This window comes from Microcaecilia unicolor, chromosome 2 (genome assembly GCF_901765095.1).
Source record: "Microcaecilia unicolor chromosome 2, aMicUni1.1, whole genome shotgun sequence".
In the NCBI taxonomy this organism is placed as follows: domain Eukaryota; kingdom Metazoa; phylum Chordata; class Amphibia; order Gymnophiona; family Siphonopidae; genus Microcaecilia; species Microcaecilia unicolor.
This window is the reverse complement of record NC_044032.1, coordinates 540752464-540771342: the sequence shown is the minus strand read 5'-3', so window position 1 is coordinate 540771342 and position 18879 is coordinate 540752464. Positions and strand designations below refer to the sequence as shown.

Below are 18879 nucleotides of genomic sequence, written 5' to 3'. Positions count from 1 at the left end.
CCACGCAGTATTTTATAGACCTCGCATATCTCCCCTCAGTCATCTCTTCTCCAAACTGAAGAGCCCTAACCGCTTTAGCCTTTCCTTATAGGGAAGTCATCCCATCCCCTTTATCATTTTGATCGTCCTTCTCTGTACCTTTTCTAATTGCGCTATATCTTTTTTGGGATGTGGTGACCAAAATTGTATACCGTATTCGACGTGCAATCACACCATGGAGCGATGCAAAGGCATAATAATGTTCTCATTTTTGTTTTCCATTCCTTTCCTAATAATTCCTCACATTCTATTTGGTTTCTTATCTGCGCTGCACACTGAGCAGAAGGTTTCAACGTATCATCAACAATGATACCTAAATCCTTTTCCTGGGTGGTGACTCCTAGTATGGAACTATATAGCTATAGTTTGGGTTCCTCTTTCCTACATGTATCACTTTGCACTTGCTCACATTAAACATCATCTGCCATTATTCTGTAATTACATGTGTAACTCAAACCACACCCCCAATCTGCCCCAAAGCGCCCATTATTCTCCCATTTCTTTACCACACATAAATTTCAGGTGCAGATCCTACATCTAACTTTATGCGTGTAAGTCACAATTAAATCTAATTAGTGTCAATAATTGCTTGTTTAAAACCCAATTATTGGCAATAACTACCTTCTTATTTTATTAAATTGTGAGTGCAAATCGGGAACGTGACTAAATTTACATGCACAATCTTTGGCAACTTATATAGAATCATGGGGATAGAGAATGAATATAAGTATTTGCACCCTTTTGTGCCCATTTTTTGACTGCACACAGTAGACTTGCATCACTGCTGAAAATCCACATAAACTGTCCCCCGGATTCTATAAAATGTGCCTAGCATTCTGAGCCAAAATACAAGTGGATTCTATAACAGTGCGCCTAACTTAATTAGCTTAACAAGCCAATCAGTGTTGTAAACTGCACTTAACAAGCAATAATGAGCACTAAATTGACAATAATTAGAATTTACATGCACAAATCGCTAAGCGCGACATGTTTTTTCTAGCAAAAAAGGTGCCGGTACTCAAATGCCAGGCCACCCTTCAGGGGTGGGGTGATTACTGAGGGACCCACCCCACAATAGCCAGGCCTCCTGCAATCAGTCACAGAACCTATGGCAAGGCAGAATTGGTGTGTAGAGCCTGAGCTCTTTCATTAAAACTTGGAATCCATGGGTCAATTTTAGCAGACAGTGGAAAAGGTGCCGGTACTCAGTACCCCCGAGTACCCCCTCAAAAAAAGCCCTGGCTAAGCGTATTCAGTAATGCACAGCGCCTAAATGTTAATGCGTGCAGGCAAAAGTAGCCTAATAGGGTTGAATCATTGGTCAGGCAGGGTTCGGTTCAGGTGAGAATAGAACGTAGGGTAATTGGATTGTGAGTCTTGGGAGGGGGTTTGGTGCGAGTTGGTTGTGAATCTTGTGCCTTAACATGTTTGGAAATGGCTATGCATGCAAAACATGGGTAGAAATAGAGGGCAGGGTGAATTGGTGTCTGTAAGTGTGCAAGTGTATGCACGTGTGAGCGCAAAGGGTTTGCGTATACGACCAAACTGATTTGGGTGGATGGGTAAGTGGGTAGCGAGTGACTAGGTGAGGAGTATTTGAGTAGGTAGCATATAAGTGTGTGGTATATGATTGTATGTATAGTCAGTGATGTGGTACAGTGTGCTTGAGTGTGTGGGGTGTGTGTTAATAAGCTTGTGCATAATGAGCTACTGGGTTTGGTGGGTGTATGTCTCTGGTTTTCTCTGGGGGGAGGGGAAGTGTAAAAGAACTTTTGGAGTTTGGGGTTTCAAATAATTATGAGGAGCTGTTTCCCTCTTCCAAAACACCACACAAGCCAGTTTCTTTATACATCTAATTCGTTGCTACAGAACAAAGTACTCCTGCCCCCTCCGAAAAAAACCCCATTATGGACATCAATAAAGCTTAGGCCCCTTTGAGCCCCATCACACATACACAAGCATGCGCACACACACACACATAACTGTGCTCACCATACCAGGGGCAAATGTTGAACCAGGCAGTGTCTTTTGGGGCCTTTCATTTTCAGTCCTCAGATATGAATCTATGACTTAATCTTAACATTGGTCCTTTTAAGCATATCACTGCCTATAAAGACACCAGTTTTCTCCAGAACTTCTAGATTTCTCTGCACTGATATAAACATCGGCACATATATTTGCCTTCACATGTTATCTTTACGTTGCACAAAGCCTCATCAGCAGTTTTGAATACTTTATCTCACAGCAAAGAATTTGAACACATCATCCTTCATGTCAACTTCCCCAGCTGTCCCAAGTCACATATCATCCAAAAAAAAAAGGTTGCATTACTTCCTTATGTAATGATGCTTAACTTTTAAAATCCATTTTAAGTTAACCTTCTAAGGACCAAGCTCAGGTCAATGACTGCCCACTAACCTCCTGTTTCTATAAAGGTCACCAAAAATTGCATACATAAATTTAGGTGCGTTCCCAATTTGCACATGGAATTTAATAAAATAATGACCCAATCAGTGTCAATAATTGGCTTTTTACCAAGCAATTACTGGCACTAATTAGATTTAACTGGGATCAACGCGTGTAAAGTTAGGCACAGGATCCACGCCTAAAATTTACACTTGGTCCCAAAAAGGGGCACAGAAACGAGAGGGTCATGGGTATTTCACGGTGGAACGAGAGTGTGGTTTGAGTTACATGCGTAATTACAGAATAATGCTGCTCCACACATTAATTTAGGTGTAGGCATATGTACCGCGTTTTCGTTGGTGCAAATGGCCATGCCTAAATGTACACGCAACTCTCCACTTAAACGTATCCTATATAATAATTCTCACCTCCAACGTTCTGTCTTGCCTGGGACCGTGGCTCCCTCGAAGTTGGTCTGCTAGGCTCCGTAGATCAGACTGACATCAGTGGCCGCATTATGACATGATCCCGGGTGACAGAAAAAAACCCACACAGCTGATCGAATCCCACAAACTGGCACGCGCCCTGCACCACCAAATAGCTGGTCCACGCCGCTCCAATGCCACCGACCATCCAAAACCCCATTGGACGGACCTCTCCGCTTCTTCACGCCACCCCTGCACCTGTTCTGCTGCTCTTGCTGCCTTAGCGGCCGACAACTCCGGTCCGGACCGCCCCTTCTCTCTTCAAGTGGCTGCAAAAATGCCGCCGACGCTCCGGCCACCTTCCCCGGATCACCGCTGCAGGAACGTGGCCAGGCACGGCCAGAAATCACCGCCCGCACCTACCTCCCAACTCAGCCCGATATGGCCAGGATCGCTGCCCCAGCTAAGATACTGCCTCAGCTCCGCACCATCCTTACCAAAGAAACCCCGCTGCAGACACCAGCCCCCACTTCTTCCACCTCCCAGAACACCCCAGCAACAGCGCCCCAGGTAAAAAAAATTAATGAATATAACCTTGGTAGCGCCCGTTTCCTTTAAAACAGAAATGGGCCTTTTTTACTAGTATTCTATAAATGGCACCAAAATTTAGGCACAGCTTGTAGAAAACTGTTTAAGCGGGTTTTGTTCAGTGCCGATTTTTTAGGCGCCATATATAGAATCTAGCCCTAAGGGCTCAGACACCCTTGGATACTTAGGATACAGTTTGGTCATTCTGGGGTACACACGTAGGTAAGATACATCCTCCATCATTCTGTCTGCATTTGGACTTACAGCTTTTTCCTCTGACAATGGGACTTATGCTATAAAATACATATTAACCCCTGAATTCTATATATGGCGCTGAAAGATCAGCGCTGAAATTTTGACATGGATCTGGGATGTGCATGCACTAAATTAGTTAATGAGCTATTAAATGTTAAATGGGCCTTAACAATCAATAATTGCACTTAACTGGCACGAATTTGGATTTTTGCAAGCATCTGCTTGAACACTATTCTAGAACCTCGAGCGCCTAAATTTTCTAGCGTGCAACCTAAAAGTGGGTGTGTCAGGGGCGTTCTGATAAATTACACACGGTTTTATAGAATAAGCTCATTTACGTGCCAAAATGCCTAAAGTTGAGCGTCGTCATTTGCACCAGGTTTCAGGTGGCGTAAAAACCAGCACTCAACTTTAGGCATGAAAATGAACTCTAAGCGCAATTCGGTAAAGAGCACTCAGTTCAAATGCTGCTTTTAACTCCTAACCCTTACTCACTTGTTCAGCACCCATATTTTCTCATAAGTACATAAGTATTGCCATACTGGGAAAGACCAAAGGTCCATCAAGCCCAGCATCCTATTTCCAACAGTGGCCAATCCAGATCCCAAATACCTGGCAAGATCCCAAAAAAGTATAAAACATTTTATACTGCTTACTCCAGAAATAGTGGATTTCCCCCAAGTCCATTTAATAATGGTCTATGGACTTTTCCTTTAGGAAGTCGTCCAAACCTTTTTCAAACTCCGCTAAGCTAACCGCCTTTACCACATTCTCTGGCAACGAATTCCAGAGTTTAATTACACATTGAGTGAAGACAAATTTTCTCCAATTCATTTTAAATTTACTACATTGTAGCTTCATCGCATGCCCCCTAGTCCTAGTATTTTTGGAAAGCATGAACAGATGCTTCACATCTACCCGTTCAACTCCACTCATTATTTTATAGACCTCTATCATACCTCCCCTCAGCTACCTTTTCTCCAAGCTGAAGAGCCCTAGCCGCTTTAGCCTTTCCTCATAGGGAAGTCGTCCCATCCCCTTTATCATTTTCGTCGCCCTTCTCTGCACCTTTTCTAATTCCACTATATCTTTTTTGAGATGCGGCGACCAGAACTGAACACAACATTCAAGGTGCGGTATTTACCTTATCTCTTTATTTGTCCTGTTTGTCTGTCCTAATTAGATTGTAAGCACTGTCGAGCAGCGACTGTCTCTTCATAGTGTACAGCGCTGCGTATGTCTAGTAGCGCTATAGAAATGATAAGTAGTAGTAGTGCTTGCACCGATTTTTTTCTGGCACTAACTTTTGAGCTCTATTTATAGAATATCCCCCTTAATTTCGGCGTGCATGTCAGGAAAATACTTTAGAGGATAATTTTCTATGTGGGTGCCTCCTCCACTGTTCCCTCTAAGCTGAGCAGGAGTTCTCCATCTATAGTCCTGCCAGTGAGTGGTGCTGTTTCACTATCCCATGTTCAATAATGAGAGACAGGCAAGCTCTGCAGGACTTCAGGGAACCTGCCTGTCCCAAGCGATTGAAAGGAAGTAACCTGTTCCGGGGCAGAGAAGAAGCATGGAACAACAGAGGACAGGCGCACGCGGCACCCCCCCAGTGGCATGCACCCGGGGCGGACCCCCCCTAGGAACGCCACTGAACAGTGGCCTCCTCTTAGGTGCCCTGATACTATGCAATGAGAACTTATTCTATAATGGTTTTCCGGCCCCCAGTTTCCATTACAGAATGCTAGTGTAACTGGGTATTGTGGTACCTTAAAATCTAGGTGGCTGTAGTTATACCAGCAGTAGACTGGATGTAATTGCAGGTGCCTAAAAGTAGCAAGAGCATGTAGAAGTTAATATTCTATAAGTGGTGTGCTCCCACGCCCCTCCCATCCTCTTCCAATGTGAATGCCCCCTTGCACTACTGTGCTATGGGGCCATTTTACAAAAGGCGGTAAGCCCAATGCGGGCTTACCACAAGCTAATCTGGAACTGCTGCTGGCCCAACATGGGTGCTGTCAGTAGTTCCAGCCCCAGCAACTTGCTATTTGCCATGCTACAGAAAACTGTTCCATATTTTTTAGCACAGTGCTAACTCAGTGGTAATCAGGCAGCGCCGCGCACTACCTGGTTACCGCCGGGTTAGCATGGAAACCCTTATCGTCTCCTCAATGGGTGGCAGTAAAGTGCTCCCCCTGGAATGGCCACATGTGAAGAGCAATCTTACCGTATGGCCATGACTATTTTGAGGCAGTTTTACCTGCTGCGGTAAAAAGGGCCACAGCCCACAGCAAAAACAGCCCCCATCACTAGTGCAGGGCCCTTTTTATTGCAGCTTGGTAACAGGGCCACTGAGAGACAAAGCCAGCATGAGGCAACCCCCCCCCCCCCCCCCCCCCCCGCCCCCTGGGCCTGAATGTCCCCTGCTTACTTGCTTGTCTCCTGCCCCGCCCCCCTCCCCGGGCCTGCTTACTTGCTTGTCTCCTGCCCCGCCCCCCTCCCCGGGCCTGCTTACTTGCTTGTCTCGTTCTCCACTCTGCTGCACAGGTCCTTCTTTCTGACACATCCAAACAAGTACTTCACACATGAGGCAGGAAGAAGGACCTGTGGCCGGCAGAGCAAAGTTAATGAGATAATGCGAGAACTCCGTTCTGCAGCACACAGAAGCAGGAAAGACCAATCAGCCATCTGAGCTATACCAGCGCTGGGCAGGCCCCTCTTGGAGGCTGGACCCTGGATAATTCCCCCCCAGCGGCCCTGCTTGGTAAAAGGTCCCCTATGCCACTTGTACGCACACGTACAAAATATTTGCTTAGCTGTTTTGCTGCCACTTATGTGTGTCTACACTTACCTGTGAAACTTTGCGTTTACCCAAGTAAAACCGAGCTTCTCTGGGTCCCTAACACAAATGGATACATACCTGACATCAAAATCCCTTTTGGGAAGTATGAACTCCCCCTCAAATCACACGTCAGGAACCTTGGAATACAGTTAGATTCAACACTTACTCTGATTCCCCTAATCCAAGCAACCTTCAAGAGCTGCTTCTACTATTTGCGACAGCTACGCTGCCTCTCTCCTTACATCGAGAAGGTAAATCTTATCCCAGTTGTGCATGCCATGCTGGATTACTGTAATATACTCTACAACAGTCTGACTACAAAGGGCCTGCACCAGCTCCAGTTGATTCAGAATGCAACAGCAAGACTCATAGAAGGTTGCAAGTGACGTGACCACATCACACCATTTTTGCAAAAACTTCATTAGCTACCAGTACAATACAGGGCTAAATTTAAAACTCTATGTCTGAACTTCAAGGCCCTGAAAGGAAATGGCCCCAAGTTTCTGAAGAATAGGATGATCCTCCACACACCACCAAGGACACTAAGGTCCTCCCAAGGACTTTCACTAACTACACCCTCTCCAAAAGACATTACACGATGTGATACCCGCATGTGAGCCCTCTCTGGAGTGGACCCCACACTCTGGAATGCATTGCCTGAAAGGCTCCGCTTAACACAAGACTATCTCTACTTCAGGAAGCAGGTGAAAGCTTGGCTCTTCAACCAAGCCTTTAACGGAAGAAGTAACTAACTTGTTAGTCTCACTCACACACACAAGAATTGACTTGGGCTGCACATACTGCAGCGGGACATGTTTATCCACTCCTACCCTAGATGAGATAATATTTAACCATCTCTCTGACCTCACGTGCAACTTTCTTCAAATCAATCACCTTACTTTCTAATTCTTCCTACTTTCTTACTCATCTATATGTTATTACTTTGCCTTACCCTTCACTACCAATTATAACGTATTGTGTAGTCATTGCAAGTAGTATACCATGCCATACTTTGTACTGTTGTTTGAATATTTTTACTGCTCTAATTACCTCCTGCTCATGTTTGATCTATTCTTACTGTACACTGCCTTGAGTGAATTCCTTCAAAAAGGCGGTAAATAAATCCTAATAAATAAATAAAGTGAGAATCCCGTACATTTATGCATGCAAGTGGCACATAAATGCAGACACCCAGTTATAGAATTACACTTTAAGGACTAGATCCTGTAAATGGTGCCCAAAGTTTAACACACACAAAAAAAATGAGCACTGAGTGCTATTCTTTAAACAGAGCTCGGACCTGGGCGCCATATATTGAATAGTGTACAGGCCAAGATCTGCGCCCAACCTTTGGGGCGAGGATTTATACCAATTGAAACCTGGTGCAAACCCTTGTGGGTAAATTAGCCACAGATCTGCCAAATCCTGTAATACTGTGTGCGTCTTTAATAAATGCCTCTGACCTGCCCACGCTCCACCTATGGCCACTCCTCTTTTCAGTTGCAAGTTAAAAGATTTACGCGTGCATTTTTTATAGAATAGTGCTTAGCAAGATGTGCACATAAATTCAAATGGTTGCCAATTAACCCCAATAAATGATTGTTAGTGCCCAGTTATTGGCACTAATTGGCTCGTTACTCAATTAAATTGTACACGCTAATAGGGCGTGTGCCCTGATTTGCAAATGCAGTTTTGAGCACCATATATAGAATCCGATGGTAAATGTGCATACTAAACCAGGGCTTCATATGGTATGCAACACTTTCCAACTTTATTTATTTAATATCATCTGGGTGGTTTACAAGGACATATGATTAACAAGAGAATAAAAAGGAAATTACAATATTTTCTTATAAAAACAGAAGTCTCATTCCCCCTGTGTGTTTACAGCTCCCGCCTGGACTCCGCTGCTAAGAATTGCTTTATGTGGCTGGGGATTTATCTCGTTTCCCTGAAACCATTTCATTATCAAGGATTTCTGTGAAGGTTTCGACACAGGTGCGGACTCTGGGAGTGTGGTTTGATTCTTGGTTTTCTTTTAGACCCCCAGATCCAGCTGCTGATTCGAAGCTCATTTTTAAAGCTGCACTTATTAAGTTGGTTGCAGTGTTTGCTGCCAAAAGTAGATTTTTTGAGGGTGGTAGAGACCATGGTTTTAAGTGGCCCTGACTACTGTAACATTGTTTATTTGGTACTTTCTGCTACCGGTACTATGTTTAAAATTCAGCAGTATGTCTGATTTCTGGTCTGCTGAAGTTCGTTCTTACCTGAAGAGGTTGCAATGGTTACCAATTGCTTTTTGCATTAAGTTTAAATTACTCCTGATGGTTCACTGTGTGTTGTATCAAAATTCTTCTGCTTGTTTGCGAAATGCTATTAAAAGGTATGTGCCCTCGCAACAACTTCGGTAGCTGGTAATTTGGTTGTGCTGGCTCTGAACTGATTGCATCTGAATATGACTAGAAAGGGGGCCTTTTCAATTGCTGGACCAACTGAATGGAGCAAGTTGCCTTGTGGACTGAAAATGAGACTCACCTAATGTCATTTAAATGTCATTTAAAAGCCTATTTAATGTGTTTGGCTTATTTTGCCTCTTCTGAGCACACATGATTTACTCATTGGGGTGCATGTGCTCCCTTTTCAATGAACAAGAACTTTGATGGGATATGAGTGTACAGATTGTTCTCTCTTCAGTGGCGTAGCCACAGGTGGGCCTGGGTGGCCCAGGGCCTACCCACTTAGGGCTCAGGCCCACCCAACAGTAGCACACGTTTAGTGGTAGCTGGTGGGATCCCAAGCTTGGCCAGCTGAAGACTTCCTCCTGATGGTAACGAAAATGCTTCTCTCCATGATACCAGCACCTGCGTATGTTCAGTTTTCAGAGCATGCCTGCTGCAGACTGCCAAGGTGGAAAGAAGCGTTTTCCCACCAGCTGAGATATTTTTTGTGTGGTGGTTGGGGGGGGGGGGGGGAGAACAATTGGTGCCCACCCAGTTCTTCCTTAGGCCCACCCAAAATCTGTTGTCTGGCTACGCCCCTGCTCTCGATTGTTGTATAGTATGATATGGCTATGTATGTAATTTTATGGTTCGTATTGAGGCATATTTTCAAAGCACTTAGCCTCCCAAAGTTCCATAGAAACCTATGGAACTTAGCCTCCCAAAGTGCTTTGAAAATATGCCTCATTGTGTATTTGTTATGTATGTCCTTTTGTTCCCCAATCTGGATAAGGGTGGATTATAAATAATAAAATCTAAATCTAAAGGTCTGCAGCCATGATGGAAATCATCCCCCAAAGATATATTTTTTTAATGAGTTATTAGACCAGTTTTAAAATTGGGGTTGGATGCATAAACCAAGTGGGAAATTATTCCATACAGAAGATCCAACTAAACTGAAAATATATGAGCAAATGGTATCAAAGCAGATTTGATAGAAAGATGTAATGACAAGAAAATGGTATTGTGATAACCTTAAAGATTGATCAAGTATATAGGGTATTCACATGTGAGATAAAAATGATGGTAGACCTATGTTATGTACTAGAGGCTTATTTTCAAAGCTATGGAACTTTGTAAGTCTAAGTGCTTTGAAAATATGCCTCTTTATATACTAAAGTTAGAATCTTGTAGGGGATTCTTGCTGAAAGTGGCAGCCAATGCTCCTGTTTAAGCGGGGGCAGGGTGACATGATCCCAGCATTTGGCTCCTGTTATCATCTTAACTGCAATATTTTTAATCAGCTGCAATCATTTTATATCTACAATTCAAAAGCCTGAGAACAGGCCATTGCAATAATCTAAGTACCCTTAACACCAAAGAGTGGTGCAATTTGTGTTGCACTTTTTGGTCAAAACATGATTTCTATTTTAAAGAAACATCTTTGAATCATGAATGAAATATGTGTTTGGAAATTCAGTTGGTCATCAATGTAATACTACACAAATTTGAAATGGAAATGATGCTGGTGAATGACCAAAGGTTTAAAAACAATGTGATGTCCACCAAAAATTTAAACAGAATCAGTTCAGGGCAAAACCTAAAACATTGATGGAATGTGTAGTCAGAACTCCTACTATGTAACGGTATGATGTATGAGAACCTCAACATCCTAAACTTATATGGTCCAATATAAAACTACAATCTGGGAATAAACACCCTGAAGAATCCCATTATGATACAAAATCCGCTGCCCGAGAACCTATAACTGAAGTGCAAACATGTGCCAAAATTACAATGACAGAGACGTCTAAAAAAATGGTAAAAAAATGTGGCTGACCCCCAAATCAAGTGAAAAAGAATGCTAAGCAATGTTCCAAAGAAGGGGGCTAAAACATGCACACAAATATGAAAGGCTTACCTTAAAAAAGACCCTTGTTGAACAATATTGGCATAAATGTTGAAATTGTTTGTCTCTGAACAAGCAACAAAGCTTATACCCTACACTGTCAATTAAAATGTTCTATTACGTATTGTGTTGACACTAAGTAGTATACTATGCCATACTTTGTATTGTTATTTTAATATTTTTACTGCTGTAATTGTCTATTGCTCATGTTTGATTTATTCTTACTGTACACCGCCTTGAGTGAATTCCTTCAAAAAGGCAGTAAATAAAGCCTAATAAATAAATTAATAATAGCTCCTAATAGTCTTAGAGAGTTAATGTAAAATGTTTACACCTTCAATAGCGAGGGTTGCTGGGAGAGATTTTCCAGATGTCCTTGTGAAGGCCAGGGCCTTTGGCTTGTCCTCAATTAACAAAAGAAATAAGAGGAAGAAACCCTCCACACACGTATATCGAACTGGAAAAGCAGAGGTGGCTGGAAGGAAGGACAACCAGGAGATATCATCAAATGGTTGGTAACCTCTCCTGGTTTTCCTTCCTTCCGGCCACCTCTGCTGTGTCTGCATTTAATTTCATTTTACTGCATACACAGTCAAAATCATCCTCAGCAGCGTAGGTACAAAAATGTCAAGTTTCCCTGAAGCAGTTATGAAATCCCCTCTGGTAACTAGTCCAAAGTCAAAGAATGAACTAATTTCAAGGAAGATATCATGCAATACAGCTTTACTGAAATAACAATCAATTGCAAAGAAAATAGAAAAAATGGAAGTTGCTCCATGACTTGACGGACACTATTTATGGATTTCACTACTGTTCTAGTGGTATGATTTTCCCACTCTGTGTCACTCCCACTGTTGCCCTTTTTTCAAGAGATCAGTAATTTGTTTCTATTTTCAGTTTTTTATAGTAGTTATTGAAGTTTACAGAAAGGTTTTTCCAGGTGCATTAATGATTTTTTTCAGTCACCTTAAGGTTTAACAGGGTGACTGTTGTTTGTTTGAGAACTCGTTTTTTTCCTTCCATTTTGTTTTCAATTGACTGAAATTTCAATAAAGTTATATTTCATGATATCTTCCTGGTAATATGTTAATTTTTGATGATTATTTTGCTGGGATATAAATCAATTATTTTTGCTGGTTTTCTCCTCTCTTTATTTTTTGGTTATCCAAAGTGAAAGAGCCAGTTAGCCCCACTACCACCATCAGCACCATTACTACCACCAGAATCCTCCATGCCAGATCAGCATCTCCCCTTAACCCTGGTACGTAAACAACAGGGATGTCAGAGCCCACCTGCCGATGAACAGTTAATGATGCCAGCTAGGCAGTGATTCACCACTATTACATGATGAAGTGCTGCTTAGCAGCGTCACATGAAATAAAGCATCATTGCCAGTGAAGATTTATCCTGGGATAGCAGGTCCCATCATTGAGAAGTTACTTTAATGACACATATGGGTGCTTGATAGTGCCAGGGGAAAGGGGTATCTTGTTGGTGTCAGAGGCAGGTTCTTGATGTGCCGGGGGGAAGATATTGATGTGCAGAGGAAGAGGTTATTGATAATGGTTGATGTGGCAGAAGAGATGTTGATACTTTGTGGGAGAGGGGAGTTAAAATGCTTCCTGCTCATTAGCCCTTTCACATCTGCCTGTTTAGCATCGGAAGTTTCTTGATGCAGCTTAAACATTTAAAATGCAATATGCAGTCCAAATCAAGTGTTACATTCAAAGGCAGAACGACCAGGCTATCAATAGGGCCGATAACTGTAGGGCCCTACTCTCTGCTAACCCGTAATAGCCAGCAATATATGTTAGGTGTCCATGACCCTTACTTCTCAGGTGCCCAGATCACTGTCAATCTACCCCAGTTACATTTTTGGTTTAGTGGGTTCATGTTAAATAACAGTTATATTCACCTCTTTTTTATATCAATTATGATCAGTCAAAAACTGAAATCTAAAACTTGGATTACTCTGCAACAAGCAGGTTAGATGCTGATTTCACCTTCCCCCCCCCTTGAGGGTCAGTATCACACAATGATCTGGTAACTTTCATGCCCTAGAGCTGCTTGTTAACAAAGTCCTCATGGTCTGAATAGAGAACCCATTCAGCTATGTTTTGACTTCCTAGAAACTGCTTCACCTTCTTGTAAGCATCTTTCTAAACAAAATTAATGCTGAGTGGCCTAGTGGTTAGGGTGGTGGACTTTGGAACTGAGGAACTGAGTTTGATTCCCACTTCAGGCACAGGCAGCTCCTTGTGACTCTGGGCAAGTCACTTAACCCTCCATTGCCCCAGGTACAAATAAGTACCTGTATACAATATGTAAGCCGCATTGAGTCTGCCGTGAGTGGGAAAGCGTGGGGTACAAATGTAACCAAAAAAAACTATCTTAATTTACACTAGTGCCTTAAACTGCTACTAGTAATTTGTGTCAAATATAGGCTAGTGGTTAGGGTGGTGGACTCTGGCCCTGGGGAACCGAGTTCAATTTCCACTTCAGGCACAGACAGCTCCTTGTGACTCTGGGCAAGTCACTTAACCCTCCATTGCCCCATGTAAGCCTGCCATGAGTGGGGAAAGCCGGGGTACAAATGTAGCAACAACAACAACAACAACAACAACAAAAAGCTGTATCTGGCAACCTGTATGTCTTTATTCATTCAAAGTCTATCCTACATTAAATCTTTTCCTATAACATACACCAGTTTCAATGTTGTTTTTCCTTTGCAGATGGACTTCTTTCTCTTTTGCATCAAGGGTGATGCTAACTAGCTCCATCTAATGAACTGTACTAGGCCAGTGAAATTAATAATGTCCTCCCCCCCCCCCCCCTTTATTTGGAGTTTCCATTCCCAACCCCTCTTTGAGCAAATATTTACCAGTACTAATTATGAGCGTGTTTCATATGGAACTGGATGGCGTTAACCTTCAGCCTAGGGTGCGAAACCCTACTGAGCTCTCTAGAGCAGTGTTTCCCAAGTCTGATCCTGGAGTACGTACGCCTTGCCAGTCACGTTTTCAGGATATCCACCATGATTATACGTGAAAAAGATAATGGAAGCAGTGTATGCAAATCAAGTTCATGCATATTCATGGTGGATATCCCAAAACCCTGACTGGCAAAGCGACTTCAGGACTGGTCTATAGTAAAAACATAGACACAGCAATTGCCTACCATAGGGACTTTATTGGATTCTTAAAAAAAAAAAAGTGGGGGGGCAGTAGTACAAGCCTTGACCAATGGCTGAAGCAAATTTGTTTAGTATAGGTGAGTGTATGAACTGTGCCTGTACTAATTTCATGAAGGGATCTCAGATTTTTTTTTTTTTTTGTGTGGTTGCTGAGTCTAGGGGAGGAATTCAGATTGCAAGTACAACCGTGAAGGAATTTGGTATCATTTTGGTTTTTGGAGTAGCTCATCTCTGGTGGTTGGGAGGCGGGGATAGTGCTGGGCAGACATATGGTCTGTGCCAGAGCCGGTGGTGGGAGGCGGGACTGGTGGTTGGGAGACGGGGATAGTGCTGGGCAGACTTATATGGTCTGTGCCAGAGCTGGTGGTGGGAGGCGGGGATAGTGCTGGGCACAGTTATACGGTCTGTGCCAGAGCCGGTGGTGGGAGGTGGGATTGGTGGTTTGGAGGCGGAGATAGTGCTGGGCAGACTTATACAGTCTGTGCCAGAGCCGGTGGTGGGAGGCGGGGCTGGTGGTTGGGAGGCGGGGATAGTGCTGGGCAGACTTATACGGTCTGTGGTGGGAGGCGGGACTGGTGGATTGGAGGCGGGGATAGTGCTGGGCAGACTTATATGGTCTGTGCCAGAGCCGGTGGTGGGAGGCGGGGATAGTGCTGGGCAGACTTATACAGTCTATGCCCTGAAGAGGACAGGTACAAATCAAAGTAGGGTATACACAAAAAGTAGCACATATGAGTTTAGCTTGTTGGGCAGACTGGATGGACCGTGCAGGTCTTTTTCTGCCGTCATCTACTATGTTACTATGTTAGTTAGAGTACAACATATCATGCTATTTACAGCAATTCCACTGAATCCTCATTTGCAAATGATGTCCCCCTTATTTACAAGAGGGATGCAATAATTTCAGGAAATACTCGCTAACATGTTGGGGAAATATTTTAGGGTGGATGAGAAGGCCTTATTGCACGACATGTGTTAAAAGTAGAAGCCCTTCCATACATGCTGTGTTTTATTGCATAGGCTGCTTTCTGCTTATGCAAAATGAAGGCCCCTTTTACAAAGCGGCAGTAAGCCCAAAGCGAGCTTACCGCTCACTAAAAAGGAAGTACTGCTGGGCTACCACAGCAGCCAGGTGGTACCTCTCACCCCCAGCACGCTGCCTAGTTACCATCAGATTAGTGCAGGAGCCCTTACTACCACTTCAATGGGTGACACTAAAGACTCCCCCCTGAAATGGCCGTGCAGCAAGTACTTTACTTGCTGCATGGCCATTTCCTGCAGAAAAGAAAGATCTACCCTTTTCCCCGCTGCGGTAAAAGGGGGCCTCGGCGCCCCTCAAAAACATGCACCGACGCCAGCGCAGGCCGCCTTTTGCTGCGGCTTAGTAAATGATTACTTGGGTGTTAAAATTTCCTTTAGTGATTTTGTTTTTTTGTTTTAAACAAATGAGTAAGTTGACATCTTCTTGCAGGGCTGTGTGACTGGTCCTCACACCAACTAAAACAGTTTTGCTGCATATGGAACAGGAAGAGGTAGGTGGATAAGAACCAAAAAGATGATCTAACCTTGCTTTTAAATTACCACCCCAAAGGGAAATTAAATTTAGGCTAATTGAATGCAAATCTAAACAGCCAAGCAGCCCAGCAACCTGTGCAGACATTTACTTATAAAAGTGAGAAGTAACAATGTTATCTGGATGCGAGGGCTTCATTTTCATAGCTCTGGGAAACGTACAATAAAAATGGAACCTCCAAATCTAAAACAATCACTTACAGTTTTCATAAATTATCAACCCCCCATAATTAAAAAGGTATTTTAGGAATTCCAAAAATCAATTTTAAATCAACACTGTACTTATTCAATATTCCCCCATGCCAACTGGGGAAAATGTTTGCTTTTGTAATATATTAGGTTTCATTAATATTATTTATTTTAATCCATATTTATTTGTGTGTAATGCAATAACAGAATTCATCAGTATGCATATCAACCACATACTGGGGGTCTTTTTACTAAGCTGCGGTAAAAGGGGGCCTGAACTAGCATCAGCGCGTGTTAAGCCCCCTTTTTCCACAGCAGGTAAAAGGCTGTCTTTTTCTCTCAAAACAAAATGGCCGCACAGTAAGTGAATCGCTTGCCGCACGGCCATTTCTGGGAGGAGCACTTACTGCCAGCAATTGAGGTGGCAGCAACTGGGCAGCGCCGGGAAAGCACTGGCGCTACAAACCTAGAAAATATTTTTGTAGCGCCAGAAATACTGCGCGCTGGGGGTGGGAACTAGTGCCGGGCTCTTGCAGTAGCCCGGCCGTAGCTCCGAATTGGTGTACGGCGACCCTTTAGTAAAAGGGCCCCACTATATATTATTCTGTGTTTAAATATCTTCTTCTATTTTCTTCTTTAAACATATGAAGAAATTGTTTCGTCTTTTAAGAAGTGAGGATCATTGAAGCCAACCTGCTATTACAACGCAGCTCACAGCTACTTAGGTTCAAGCAGCTTTTTTTTTTCATCCTTACCTCACTCCAAAAAGTGATTATGTAAAAAAGAAGCAAGACTCAAATGCTTATATCTAGATCTGACCCTGACCATTGGTTTGGCCTACATTCAATGGATTTCCTCAGTCAAAATGGCTCCCATTTTTTTTTTTTAATCTATTGTAAAGAACAAAAAAAATCCCCGTTTTTTGGATTGGGGGAATATTGAATAAGTGCAAAAAGTACAGTGTTGATTTAAATAAATGTTTTGGGAATTTATTTACAATCCTTTTTTCCTAAATCATGCCTGGGATTTTCTAGGTCACAAATCAGATGCACAGATAGACTCATACATACACTCAGTTGCTCTAACTCTTCTCTGTCTCTATGGACCAGACAACAGAGAATTTTTTCAGAGGGCCAGACTAGAAAACCCAACCTTCTGCACTAACTCAGGCAGTTGTCAATTCCAACCTCTGCAGGTCTGGTTTTAAGGATATTCTACAAAGAATATTCAAGGACAATATTTCCATATATTTGTTTTTAAAAACTAAGAGGCCCTTTTACTAAAGCTTAGTATGCACTAATGGACATTGATCAGCTCATATTAAATGCTGCCTATCCTATTTTATACCTACGGGTCACGTGGCACTTAGTGCGTACTAATGTCCATTAATCTGCATAATTGATTACAAACTTTGGTTACACTGATAACCAGGTCAGTCTGTGGGCCACATGGGTAGGAATTTAGAACTACTGATCTATACTTCATGTATTAAATTATTCCAATGAAGCTGAATCTCTTTTTGCTCCAATAAACAAAATAGATATGAAACAAAAAGTTATTCCAGTGTGTTTAAATCATTAGTGCATGTCACTCTGCATGAAAGAAGGAGTCTACAAGCCATCAGTGTCCAGTTCATCTTGCCCATTTCTCCTCCACCCAGTTTTAATAATTGAGTAAAAGCCCACACTGCAAGTTTTTGTTTTTTAGCTTCTGAAGGTTAAACACAGAGACACATATTTTTAAGAAAGGTCTTTTCCTTGCTTCCTTTCTAGAATTTTCTCCAAGCTAAAGGAGGCCAGGCACACCTCAGATATTCAAATCACATTTCAGTAAGGGATTTTATCAGAAAGTATTTAAAATTAAATCTTCTCAGGTATATTTGAAAGACTATTTGAAAAGTTTGTTCTCTAGAGTTCACTTTAAATTATCTATACAGGAAGTACTTCAAATTTTTCTCCACTTTCAGCAATGAGATGCTTATTACAAGTGACGCTGCACAATCAATATGATATTTATGAACTGAAGAACAATTAATTACCATGAAACTGAAACATTCCGGCCCCTATTTTTAAAACTATTGACTTTTAAACTATGCTGCTGAATTTAAATTTAAAATATAAAAACCTAAGAAGGAGAAAACGAATAGGTCAAAAGAATCAGGCATCTTTTCTCTGAGGTTATTGCTTTCAAGGAGCTATATTGCTCCCCACGCGTGTCAGTTTCCATTAAAGGATTACAGGAATTCTGATTCATGGTGGAGCCACCAAAAGCCACTTGTTGAAAAAGCAAGAATACCGCAGTTACCTGAGACTGAAGGTGCGAGTCCAATACTATTTGCGACCCACAGAAATCCTGTCCACTCCGCCAAGAAGAAAGCATCCGCCTCCTGTTATTCCTTTCTGCCCATTCTTTCCAGACTTCATGTGCTTTGAGGAGGAGAGGAATGGAGATGAGCGTAAGCCGTGTCTCCTTACTGCCGTGTTCTCAGTAGGTTTTGATGGCAGGGGATGAGTGTGTGTGTGGAGCTATAAGCAGGAAGGCGTGTCAGAGACAGGCAAGTCAGTCTGTAGCACTCACTGCGGGCTGTGGTTTGTGCACAGTGCTCGCTCCCTCGCTCTCTCTCTCTCTCTCTCCCAACCCCACCCTTTGTGTATGTTACTTCTTCCTGACAACCTGTTCTCCTTGTATTACACATTAACATATATGCATGAGCTCCAGCCAAGGACCCTAAATCTGATCACTGAGAAGTGGGGGAAGCAGCAAAGTCTGGAGCTCACCTGAAAATGTACTTTTTTTTCTCCATCTTCTTCAAAGTAACTTGGTAACACTAGAAAAAATGGGAGTGACTGTGAGTGTGTATGTACATGCAGCTGGCTGCTAGGTGAGGGGAAAGGAAAACTTCAATGTGCCTTTGGCCCTTTGTCTCCAAAATTAGCCGTGGCTGCTTGTGTGCCGCACACTCTGTCCTGAGCTGTTCATGCACTAAGATCTGTCCTGTGAGATAGGCGGGGCTCCATTACAAA

The 18879-nt window shown here is 42.7% G+C and overlaps 1 protein-coding gene across 1 annotated transcript in view; it reads right to left on the bottom strand.

Moving 5' to 3' along the window:
• RHOH (ras homolog family member H) overlaps positions 1-18370 on the bottom strand; it is a 51933-nt gene extending 33563 nt beyond the window's left edge. Inside the window, exon 1 of the mRNA XM_030192621.1 lies at positions 18161-18370. The gene's annotated coding sequence lies outside the window, so the exon portion shown is untranslated. The remainder of the gene's footprint in view (positions 1-18160) is intronic.
• Between the last annotated feature and the right edge of the window lie 509 nt (positions 18371-18879).